Source organism: Geotrypetes seraphini, chromosome 5 (genome assembly GCF_902459505.1).
Source record: "Geotrypetes seraphini chromosome 5, aGeoSer1.1, whole genome shotgun sequence".
NCBI classification, from domain to species: Eukaryota; Metazoa; Chordata; class Amphibia; order Gymnophiona; family Dermophiidae; genus Geotrypetes; species Geotrypetes seraphini.
This window is the reverse complement of record NC_047088.1, coordinates 170,529,116-170,541,184: the sequence shown is the minus strand read 5'-3', so window position 1 is coordinate 170,541,184 and position 12,069 is coordinate 170,529,116. Positions and strand designations below refer to the sequence as shown.

The window sequence follows — 12,069 nt, the reverse complement described above, 5'->3', positions numbered from 1 at the left end:
ACAAATAAAAGCAATGTAAATGAATAATGAATCCATAAAACACACAGCATTTTGTTGCTATATGCACTTTCACGCTGTCACTTGGATTCCTAACTCACAGTTCTCCAAATATTTTATTATTGTGGTATAATCTGATCGGACCCCAGAAGAAGGTTACTCATTATTGAAACACGGACCTATTTGGGTCCATACCACAATTTCTTATGGACTGAATCACATTTGCTGTGCCTCACTACCACAGCTTTGTAAAAGGAGCCCTTATTGACTGTACATGTTTGTAGATGTATATTAACAGCTCATCTACATCGCTCTATTTACCTTCTATAGTGCTACATATATAATGTTATAGAAATAAAATAGCAGCAGCTAATATTTAGTTTAAGTTAGAAAAGATACTCTGGCCTTTGAAGGTATAAGGGAATGTGTTTTTGTGTACATACCTGAGCACACTTGTTTAATGCTTCACAGTTCAGACATGCTTCTAAAAGGAGAAAAAAAAAATCAGTCATAAAACTTATACTATGGGCCTACTAAAACCACAAATGTCAAGATTTGTTCTATCATTTTAATTTTTCCTTTACTGAACGGACAGCATCGCTTTATCATTGTGCTATTGTGGGAAACTATTATTCTTAGTGATCACTAAAGAAGTGGAGGAGTGGCCTCAGTGGTTAGGGTTGCAGCCTCCCTTAGGTTGCAGGTTCAAGCCCAGTGTTGCTCCTTGTGATCCTGGGCAAGTCACTTAACACTCTATTGTCCCAGGTACGTTAGTCAGATTGTGAGCCCACCAGGCCAGATAGGGAGAAATATTTGAGTACCTGATTGTAAACCGCTTAGGCTACAAGTGATGTATAAATACTACAAATAAATAAATAATAAATGTACTGTATATGTTTAATACTATTTGCTGGACTGTTTACCTTCCCCTAAGTCACAATTCTGAAATGATGAGCACTAAAAACAATGTACCAAAACTTGCTCAGATGCCTTGGTTATCAAATTCAAGCAGGCAGCAAAGACCCAAAGGGAGCTACAGATCAGCCATCCAATTACAGACCTACAGCCTCCATACCGCTTTATGTCAAGCTAATGGAAGGCCTCGTAGCAAAACTTCTCACCAAATACTTAGAAAACTACAACATACTCCACCCCTCACAATCAGGCTTCAGAGACAACTACAGCACAGAAACACTACTAGTCTCCCTCCTAGACACAGCCAAACAACACTTAAGCAAAAGCAAAAAAATGCTACTCATATAACTCGATCTCACAGCGGTATTTGACCTAGTAGATCACAACATCCTACTACAAACACTGGAGGCAATAAGAATCACAGGCAAAGTCTACAATTGGTTTGAAGGATTGCTCCACTCAAGAAATTACAGAGTTAAAGCAAACAAGGAAAGTCAGAATCCTGGAACAACCCATGCGGAGCCCCCCAAGGTTCCCCACTATCTCCAACTCTTCAACCTTTACATAGTCACACTTGGCACATGCTTAGACGAAATAGTCATAACTTCATACAGCTATGCAGATGACATCACCATCTTCCTGCCTTTCAACCAAACCAACCCTAACACAACAAACTACACACTGCACTAGAAACAGTGTCAAAATGGATGAGAGACCACAAATTAAAGCTGAATCAAGACAAAACCAATTTCTTACTTCTATAAAAAAAACAAAACCCCAACCATAACAAACCTAGACTCCATCACATACCCCATGCAACCCAATCTAAAACTGCTGGGAATAATGATAGACAAAGGCTGCACCATGCAACTTCAAATCAGCAAAACGATCCAGAAGGCATTCACAACCATGCACAAGCTAAGGCAAATCCGAAAATACTTCAACAACTAACAATTCAAACTCTTGGTACAAGCGCTAATCCTAGGACTCCTGGACTACTGTAACATCCTATACCTGTCATGCCCAACCAACATGCTAAAACAATTACAGTCTAAAATATAGCTCTGAGACTGATTTACTCGCTGAAAAAATATGACCACATTACCACCGCTTTCTGAGATTCACACTGGCTCCCAGTACAAGCACGCATACAATACAAATTCCACTGCACCCTATTCAAAGCCCTAAATGGAAACGGACCAAGCTATCTGAGCAACCACCTAATCAGGAAAAATACATCCAGACCAAGGAGAACTCATGCACACTTTACCCACCCCCAATCAAAGGTATACAAAGCAAAACAATATGCGATGGATTATTAGCCAACAGAGCAGCAAAACTAGACCGCCACCTCTCCAATCTGCTGACTATGACGCCCAACTACAAAACAAGAAAGAAAGAACTTAAAACTTTTCTTTTCAAGAAATTTGTCAAATGATCTAACTAAACCCAATTGACCCTCTACAGATCCCGACGCATACTACATCTATTAACCATGTATTCTCCCTGGAAATGCCCAATCCAACTCTTATTGTAAACCACATAGAACTTAAAGGTATTGGCGGGATAGAAGACACCAATGTAATCTAATATAATAAAAGCCTAAGCCGCGAATGCGCACTCTGACCTGCGTGCTCCCGTTTTCCATGCGCTGTAGGTCCCCGCGGGCAAGAGTGCGCATGCGCGCTTCTACTCCCTCCCTCCCTCCTTCACTGTAACTTTGCTGCCGTCGTTCGCCGCCATTGTGCCCCCCTCCACCCCTTCCCGGTGCACATGAGAATCTCTCTCAACCCCGAGGCGGATGCCAGTGGCTGCAGGCCGCCGCGGCCGAGCCCGGAGCCAGTGTAGATGGCTGAAGCCTGGCTGGAGGAGGACGAGGAGGAGCTGCGAGAGCTCCGCAGAGGCAGGAGGTGATGGATTCAGGGGAGGGAGTGGGAGAAGGGAGAGATGTTGGACTCAAGTGAGGAAAGGAGAGAGAGACAGAGACAGATGGATGAGAAGGACAGAGGGGCTACTAGGGGGACCAGGAGAGATGGTAGGGGATAGGGAGAGATAGACTTCAGGGAGTGTGGAGGGGGCAGGAGAGAGAGATGGTCTTGGGGAACGACAGAGGGGGACAGAAAAGGGAAAGATGGCAAAAGGGGTGAAACAGGGTCAGAGAGAGATGGTAGAGGGTGTGAAAGGGGGAAAGGGAGAGATGGAAATGGTAGGACCACTGCTGCTTTGGGGCACTGAGAGAGGAAAAGACAGAGGGGGACAGGAAAGGGAAAGATGGCAAAAGGGGTGAAACAGGGTCAGAGAGAGATGGTAGAGGGTGTGAAAGGGGGAAAGGGAGAGATGGAAATGGTAGGACCACTGCTGCTTTGGGGCACTGAGAGAGGAAAAGTTGGTACGTCAGGACTGCTGCTGCCACCTCAGGTAAGTAAAGACCCTGTCAGGTGATAAATGCAATGGAGGATCTATGAGGGCCAAAAGGATACAAAGGAAATGGTGAAAGGTGAAGTGGTGGGACTGGGATCAGTGGGCGGCAGGATCCAGGCATGATAGAGGCGGGGCATGGGTGGGGTCAGAGTCAGGGTCAGGGTATAGGTGGGGCTATTCTAGCAGCCGTTACTGTAACGAATGTACTGGGCTAAAACACTAGTGTAATAATAATGGCCTTGCACTTGCTGTTTTGAAATCAAGACCCCAAAGCTTTAAATATTTCAGAAGTGATCATCTAGTTTTCCCAGTGGTTCCTTTTCCCATCCTGAAATGTTGAGACCTTAGTCCTTTAACGGGCTAAAACTGGGCTTATTGCTGCTCTGATAACCATTGCTGAAATTAGAATGGAACAAGTATTCCTAGGGACAGCATAAAAACAGTACAGGATGTTCAGAATACTTATATTGAAGGGAATTCTAGAAGGCAAGGGAAATCACTCTCTTTGAGTTATTTCTGCAAACAGAGAAACAGATACTGAAAACTGAGCAATTCAACAATTCATTTACTCATAATAAAAGTAAGGGAGGGGACACCATAAAGCAGTAAGATCAAGCTGCAGCCGAGCCACAGAATAGCTATAGCAACAAATGAAGGAAAAGACAGAAAAACACAGAAATGACTTATAAAGGTAAGACAGGAACATCAAGACGGGACACACTTTTGTAATTCAATTTACCACATACTGGAAGCAGCTTGGGGACAGGTAAGGGAAAGAGCCAGAATGTTTTCAATACCCAATTCTTCAGAATTGGAATGGCATTGTTGGGAAGCACATGTCAGTGCTTTTTCATAATCGCAATAAAATATTTAACCATGTTTGAAAATGGAAGAGCACAGACTAACTGAGGATCATCTGATGGCTTCAACTATACCCATGTTTTAATGACTTTCCAATGATTGTTTATAAAAGAAGGAGAAAGATAGGTGAATATTTTGCCAAACAGAGATTTGAACGTGATGGGGCTGCGAATCAAGCAGGAATGCATAAAGCATGTGGAAATTGCCAGTGGTATAGTAGAACTATAGAAGGACCAGTATGGAGAGATCATTCAAGTCTGGGCTAAAACAAGTATGTTCTGCTTGAGTAAGAGTGTGGTTTATATCATTATTTGTCTTTGCAGATTAGTATGTATATGTGGGATGAAGCAGCCTTATGATTCACTTAAGATTAAATTAGCATAAATCAAGAATCGCAAATGGAAACAGTCCGATAGTGGTTCAGATTAAGACATATGAGATAAGTGGATTTTTTGACATAAAATAGCAGTTTGAAAATATTTAATAGAATGTGGATTTCAAGAAGCTGAAGATGATCTTATGTGGGAGCCTATGACGATATGTCTAAATCCTAGCCAGTATTAAAATTTACCAATTCGGGAGTCATTGCTGAAGTCCCTGAAGAAAACTAAGCTGTTTATGAATGAGATGAAAGCGATAAATAGTATGTTTTGAGATTAATCCTCATGCACTACCTTCACTGTATGCAAATTAATCTTATGCATATTCATTGTGGGTAAAAGAAAAATAAACTACACAAATTAAATTCCTTTATTCAAGTCAGTAAAGAATACCCAACATGAATCTTTAAGTTGTATTCATTTTTTTTATTATATAATAAGATTCAATTTATAAAATATATGCATGTTTAAACACAAGCAGCAAAAATAGACAGCCACATATCCAATTTACTGATCTCGGCGCCAAATTACAAAACCTTCAGGAGGGAAATAAAAACCAGGTTATTCAAGAAATATATCAAGAAAAACTCCTGATACAGCCAATAACTCTACTCCATCACCAGACTATAAATGTTCCAACCAATAATTTCCCTGTAATCTTCTGAATATTTGCTCCAGTTTGATTTATCTGCAGCCTTCGATGTAGTACATCAAAACATTTTTCTTCATTTACTTTCAGATATAGGTCTCCATCAGGATGTTCTGGATTGGTTCTCTAAATTTTTTTTGTCTCGCTCTTATTCAGTGAATATTGAAGGTGATATCTCCAATTCCTGGTGGCCTCCTTGTGGGATTCCCCAGGGCTCTCTGCTTTCTCCAATTTTATTTAATCTCTATACGACTACACTGAATACTTTTAAGCTGTCAGCTTGGGAAACGCTGTTCACCTATGTGGATATCTTTATACTGATTGAGATCAATTCGGATATTATCAGTTTAGTTTTCAAAGTAAATCATTGCATTTCCAAACTTCAAGCCTGGGCTTTCTGTCCAGATGAAGCTTATTACAGTATAACTAAAACTAAACTTCTGTGGTTAGGTCCAAAATTGAGCTGTCATCCTCCTACTGTAGCTTTGGAATCTGGGGCCCTCTTTGCAGATTGAGTTCTCATCTAAGATATTGGGAGTCCTTTTTGATTTCTCTCTTACCTTTAAGGACCAAATAAATTCCCTGGTCAAGAAATGCTTTTTTAGTTTATGAATGTTGAGGAAGGTTAGACATCTTTTTCATCATCAACATTTCTCTATCTTGGTCCAATCAATCATATTATCTCGACTTGATTACTGTAACGCTATCTATCTTGGCATCACAAAGATTACAATTAATCCAGAATACTGCTGCGAAGCTGATCTTTGGAAAAAGTAAATTTGACCATGTGACCCCTTTGCTCCTGAGTCTTCATTGGCTCCAGGTTTATCTTAGAATTCAATTCAAATGTGCCTGCATCTCTTTCAAAATTTTATATGGTATTTTTATTCCCCTCATTCCCTTATTATGGAATGCTTACAGATTTTCCTTTGCAAGAGGCATCCAACAATTCAAACTCTCCCTTCCATCTAGAAAAGGAATTAAAGGAGTTAAGATCTTCAGTCAATTTCTGGATTTTAAACTTTCTCAACTATGGAATGAACTCCCCTTAATTCTGAGGAGCCCCAGTTCTTTCTGCAAACTTCTAAAAACTTTTCTTTTGCCAAACATTTTGAAAACTAATCTCTTTGAAACTTTTGCTATTACTTTCTTTAGTTTTTATTTAATCATTGTAAACTTTCTTTAGTTTTTATCTAATTGTTGTAAACCAAGTCGAGCTTCCCTGGGTTGACGACCCGGTATATAAAGTTAAGCTTTAGTTTAGTTTAGTTTAATATGACCAGAATCTCATCCTTTTGTAATCCGCCTAGAACAGCAAGGTATTGGCGGAATAAAAGAAACCAATGTAATGTATAATATCACTATGCATATTTTATTAATTATTATGCAATTTCTATTTTTTAGGGGTTTTTTTTGACCCCTGAAGCAGCTCAAGGGCAAAATGTAGCACCTTGTTGAATATTCTGACTTCAATAAAAGGCTTAGAGCTTCTTTTACTAAACCGCGGAAGAGCGTCTTACCACAGGCCAGCGAGGTAAATGCTCCGACACTCATTCAATTCCTATGAACATCAGAGCATTTACCTCACCAGTCCAAGATAAAAAGCTCTTCCACTGTTTAGTAAAGCCCAGAGTTAATTTATGATGCAGCTTGCTATTGTTTTTCCTGGCTGTATCTGTGAGCTGATTACACCTCTGCTTTTGTCTACTAGTATTCATTATGACTATCCTGAAAACCTTGACTGGCTGGGTGTGTCTCAAGAACTGTATTGAGAACTGCTGGGTTAAAGAAAAACAGTAGCACTGCACTTCCACACTAATGTTACACATTCAAGAGGTTAAACCAGAGACTGCTCTCTACCACTCTCCATTGAAAAAGTTACAAAAGTGAACTAATTTGTGTTAGGGTGAGATCAATAAGGACTTTTAGGGCAAGCTAAAAGAATAGATCAGAAAAGGTTTCAGGAGACAGACAGCTGTAAATCCATTCAGAGAAAAACAGGACAGTTATACATGCAGTTGTCTCTTGCAGCTTGGGTTTGTGAGAGGTGTTCTGTCAACATTTTCTGGAGCAACTGATAATCTGCTGCAGATTTGGCCCAATATATTAAGCTAAAGACACAATTAAACTAATTAACACAAAACAAAACTATTAAGAAGGCAAAATAAGAAGACACAAAGAGAGGATGAGTATTGAAACAAAAGTCATGGAAATTAAAGCTGCAATACACATCAAATTATTTTTGACAGGAGAGATGTGCAAGACACATGCAATCGAAGGTATGCATATATATCCATGTTAAGTAAAGCTTTCTGCAAATGTGGCTGTCTCTATTACATAACCACATTCTGAGCGGATCTGGTAACCAGTGTAGACTACGGTTACAAACGCTGAATTTCCATGTCTACTACTACTACAAAAAGCTTGAGGATGCACATCCTTTAGTATTCAGGAATAAAATTAACTGCACTATACAGACCAAATTATATTCTGTGGACTTGTTTCTGCATATGCTCCCTGGAGAGCTTGCCAATCCCACTAATGGCCCGACAGCTGGAGCCATGGCTGTTCATTTGATTTCTTCACTCCCTTTCATCTGCCACCCAGCACTTTAGAAATATCCTGTAGCAAGTATGTACCTCATGTTAAACACAGTATCAAAGGAGATGCAGAACCATAGGAAGAGTGAACAAGAATCATGAAGGGCAATTCAAAAATTTTTGGCTAACTAACTGTGAAAATAATGTTCATTAACACACACATAAGAGGACAATACAACTGTAAAATTATTCCAGAAGCTGTTCTACATTTGGCCTGACATGCAGTAGCAGCAAGAAATGCCAAAAGAATAAAATACTTAACCTCCTAAAATATTTTTTTTATAATCTAGAACAGTGTTCTCCCCAGAAATTTTTTCCAGCCGGGTGGCATGAAAAAGTAGCCGGGTGGGGCGGGATGGGGAAATTGGTGGTGGGGAAAATTAACCCCCTCTTTTACTAAGGTGCACTAACATTTTTAGCACATGCAAACTCCCGCGCTGCATGGGAAAACTAACGCCAGAACAATGCTGGCATTAGTGTCTAGTGCGCATGGTAATTCTGTGCGCGCTAAGCACACACTAAAACCATTTTCGCAACTTAGTAAATGGAGCCCTAAATGTGTACTATTTTTATTAGTTAATTATTATTATTTTCCAATGCTCAATATGACTTCCTTTTTTAAAGTTTGACACTTGTGCCAGAATATTTTTACTAAATTTAAGAAGCATCTAATGCTAGAAGGGAATAATTAGATATTTGCCCTCTTTCAAATGGTATAGAGGTTTAAAAAAGGGAAAGGCATTAATGAAGTTATTAGGTTCAATCTAGCCATTTATTTCTGCATGAATTTAAACAACTAAAAAAAAGATAAATATAGCTCATCCAGTCATACAAGAATGGCTCTACAGCAGGAGTGCCCATACTTTTTGGGCTTGCGAGCTACTTTTAAAATGACCAAATCAAAATGATTTACCAATAATAAAATTTTAAAAATTACAAAGCACACTGTACGCAGAGAAAATGTTAATTATCATTTATATTACGCGGATTTTCAAAGAGGTCAAGGCAGATGACTTTATGCAATGTCACCTCAGGAACAACTATACAATAATAGACAAATATACCCCCTCCCTTTTTACTAAACCACAATAGTGGTTTTTAGCGCAGGGAGATGCGCTGAATGCCCTGCGCTGCTCTCGATGCTCATAGGCTCCTTGCACTAAAAACTGCTATTGCAGTTTAGTAAAAGGGGACCATAGTGCAAAATATAGACAGCAGATATAAATTCTCAAAACAGACACATTTTGATCACTAAATTGAAAATAAAATCATTTTTCCTACCTTTTTGTCTGGTGATTTCATGAGTCTCTGGTTGCACTTCCTTCTTCTGACTGTAAATCCAATATTTTCTTTCTGCCACTTCCCTTTTCTTTCTCTCTCCCCCCTGCCCCCTCTTTATTTCTGCCTTTCTTTCTCTCTCTCTCTCTATCCCTGCCTGTCTTTCTTTCCCTCTCCCCCTGTCCCCCCGATTCTTTCCCTACCCCCTAAGCCACCACGCCGATTTCTCCCTGCTGCTTCCCTGAGCTAGGCCAGGCATGTACAAGCACGGGACTCACAAAACTTCACCTCTGACATCAATTCTAACATCGGAGAGGAAGTTCCAGGCCAGCCAGGCAGCGATTGACGTCAGAGGTGAAGTCTTGTGAGTCTGGCACTTGTACGCGCCTGGCCTGGCTCGGGGAGGCAGGAAGAAAAAGATTTCAAAGGCAACGCAATCGACTCACATTGCCTTTGCGATCTACTGGTCGATCGCGATTGACCATTTGGGCACCCCTGCTGTTATGGTATCCTGTCCTGACCTGAGGAAAGAGGTTTAGTCCCCAAAAAACTGCCTTATTTCAATTTACTAGTTATAAACTTTAATTAATACAGTTACAATACTACTTGATTCTACGTAAAGCAACAAAAAAAAATTTTTTCTACCTTTTATCGTTTCTGCTTTAATTATCTTCTCTTCGCTCTCTTCTTTCTATTCAGCGTTTGTCCTCGCTCCCTTCCATGCAACATCTGTCCTCTCTTTGCCCCTTCCACCCAGCCTCTGCCCTCTCTCTCTCTACCCCTTCCATCTACTGTCCACCCTCTCTCTGCCCCTTGCATCCACTGTCCACCCTCTCTGCCCTTTTCATCCAGTGTCCGCCCTTTCCCTGTTCCATAAGGCATCTTCCCTCTTTCTATGTCCCTTCAATAAACTGTATATCCTGTGCCCTTTCTCTCCTTTGTACATGATTCATTTCAGCTTCACCCCCTCCCCTATGCTCTGGCATCTCTCTTCTCCTTTCCTTCCTTCCTTCCTTCCCACTCCACCCCATGGTCTGGCATCTCTATCTCCTTCCCTTCTCTCCCCTCATGTCCTGGCATCTCCCTCCTCCCCCTCCCCCCATATGCGCTGACATCTCTTCCCCCACCTCCATGGTAGCTCCTTTCCTTTCCCTCCCTCCCATAGTCTTGGTGTCTCTTGCCTCTCCTCTCCCTTCCCTGGTCTGCCTTCTCCCCTCTCTCTCCCCAATTGGGTGCTGCTGCAGCAGCACTTCTCATCCCCCTCCCCATCCCCAATTGGGTGCTGCTGCAGCACTTTTCTTCCCATCCCCCACTGGGTGCAGCAGCAGCTTTTCTCTTCCCCTCCCCCATTGGGTGCACCAGCTTTTCGCTTCCCCCTCCGCCCCAAAATATGAATATGCATGAGATCTATTTGCATGCACTGCTTTCATTACATGCTAATAGATCTCATGCATATTCATTGGGGAAATCCTGAAAACCCGACTGGATTGCGGCCTTCGAGGAGGGACTTTGACACCCCTGTCTTAGAGGGAACAGAGCCCGTGAGGCTGATGTCACAAATACAGGCTTAAGTACAACTCGTACTTAAGAACACAGTTGTAGCTTCATTTGATTTCACTGAGCAGTATTTCCAGTACCTGGGGACTGCCTGTAGTTGGACCCATATTGGCACACCCAGTTGGCAGCAAGCATAATTTCTTCTATTACGCTAATTCTGCTCTAGAAGATGTAGACACACTGATACAAGCTGGACAGTTAAGTGGCAGATTGATAGTGATATAAGCTTTATTACCCTCTGTAATTATCAAAACAAAAGTTTTCAATTTATATTTTACACCATCAGTCTGAAATGTAACAAAGCTACATCTTACTGAAAAGTATTGGTATATAAAAAATAAAATAATGGTTTTCCATAAAAAAAGGTGGGAGGATGGGTTAATATGACATGAAACATTTCTTTAAAGTGCATTTTTTCCACCCAATAATCTAGATTCCTGACTGACATTCTTGGTATTAGGAAAAATGTAACTGCACTACTCTAGAGTCTACTCTAGACCAAATGTAATGACATTAATATACATCAAACTTTACGCTGTATGTAAAGAAAATGGAGAATGGTCTCATCATTTAAAAAAAAAAAAAAGTTTGTAGTCTACCACATTAGAACTCAACATTTATCAGCAGGGCATCTACTAAAAAGCTATGAGAGAATTGGGGGATCCATTCTCCCTCCCAGAAATCTAAATTACTCCCCCCCCCATGCAAAATTAATGCTGAAACTGAAAACTGGAAGCTACAAATTTTCTAACTCATAAATTATAAAATCTAAAGGTGAAAATGTACTTCAGCAGTCAAAAGCTAAACATTCAGTTTGTGTCTGTTTAAGAAAACCTGAAGCAAAACAGGTTTGGTGGGATCAGGAAAAGCCTACAAAAACGCATCGTCCTCCTACATTAAATAAAAATCAAGAGATTAAAAAAATCTAAATTATTCTACTTATACTGTCAACTAAATTATGTAATACGTTTTCTGACCCATATTAAAATTAGTAGCAATATTTAAACCGCTGAAAAGTGCGGTCTAGTTACTATTCTAATAAACATGATTTGGGAGGAGTACTACCCACAAGGCAGAATAAAACGTTGTGCTCATGGAGAAGCGAACACAGAAGTTCAATACCTCACGACCAGCCTTGTCAAGCCTCAGGCAAAGACGGCTTTTCAAATTTTCGGCGAGAATAAAGCTAGTCAAAAACATTCCATGCATTCAAACTAGTACATGGCCTCCTATTTGTTTTGGAAATAATAATAGGATCAAAAATCTATAAAAACAAGTATTCACTTGTTTTACAATTTGAATTTTGGAAATGTTTAAAATATTTCCAAAATATACAGCCTGAACTCCTTCACCAGCATACACGTCTCTGCGTTTAATATACAGTATATAGAGACATAAATTATAGGCGTCA

General features: G+C 40.3%; 1 protein-coding gene across 6 annotated transcripts in view; it reads right to left on the bottom strand.

The window, feature by feature from the left end:
* MFSD6 (major facilitator superfamily domain containing 6) overlaps positions 1–12,069 on the bottom strand; it is a 76,272-nt gene that overhangs the window by 63,525 nt on the left and 678 nt on the right. For 5 of the 6 annotated variants that reach the window (XM_033945320.1, XM_033945322.1, XM_033945318.1 and 2 more), the window contains exon 2: positions 441–481. The gene's annotated coding sequence lies outside the window, so the exon portion shown is untranslated. Of the gene's footprint in view, positions 1–440; positions 482–10,738; positions 10,764–12,069 lie in introns of those variants that run through there. The other variant, XM_033945324.1, reaches the window with a different exon arrangement.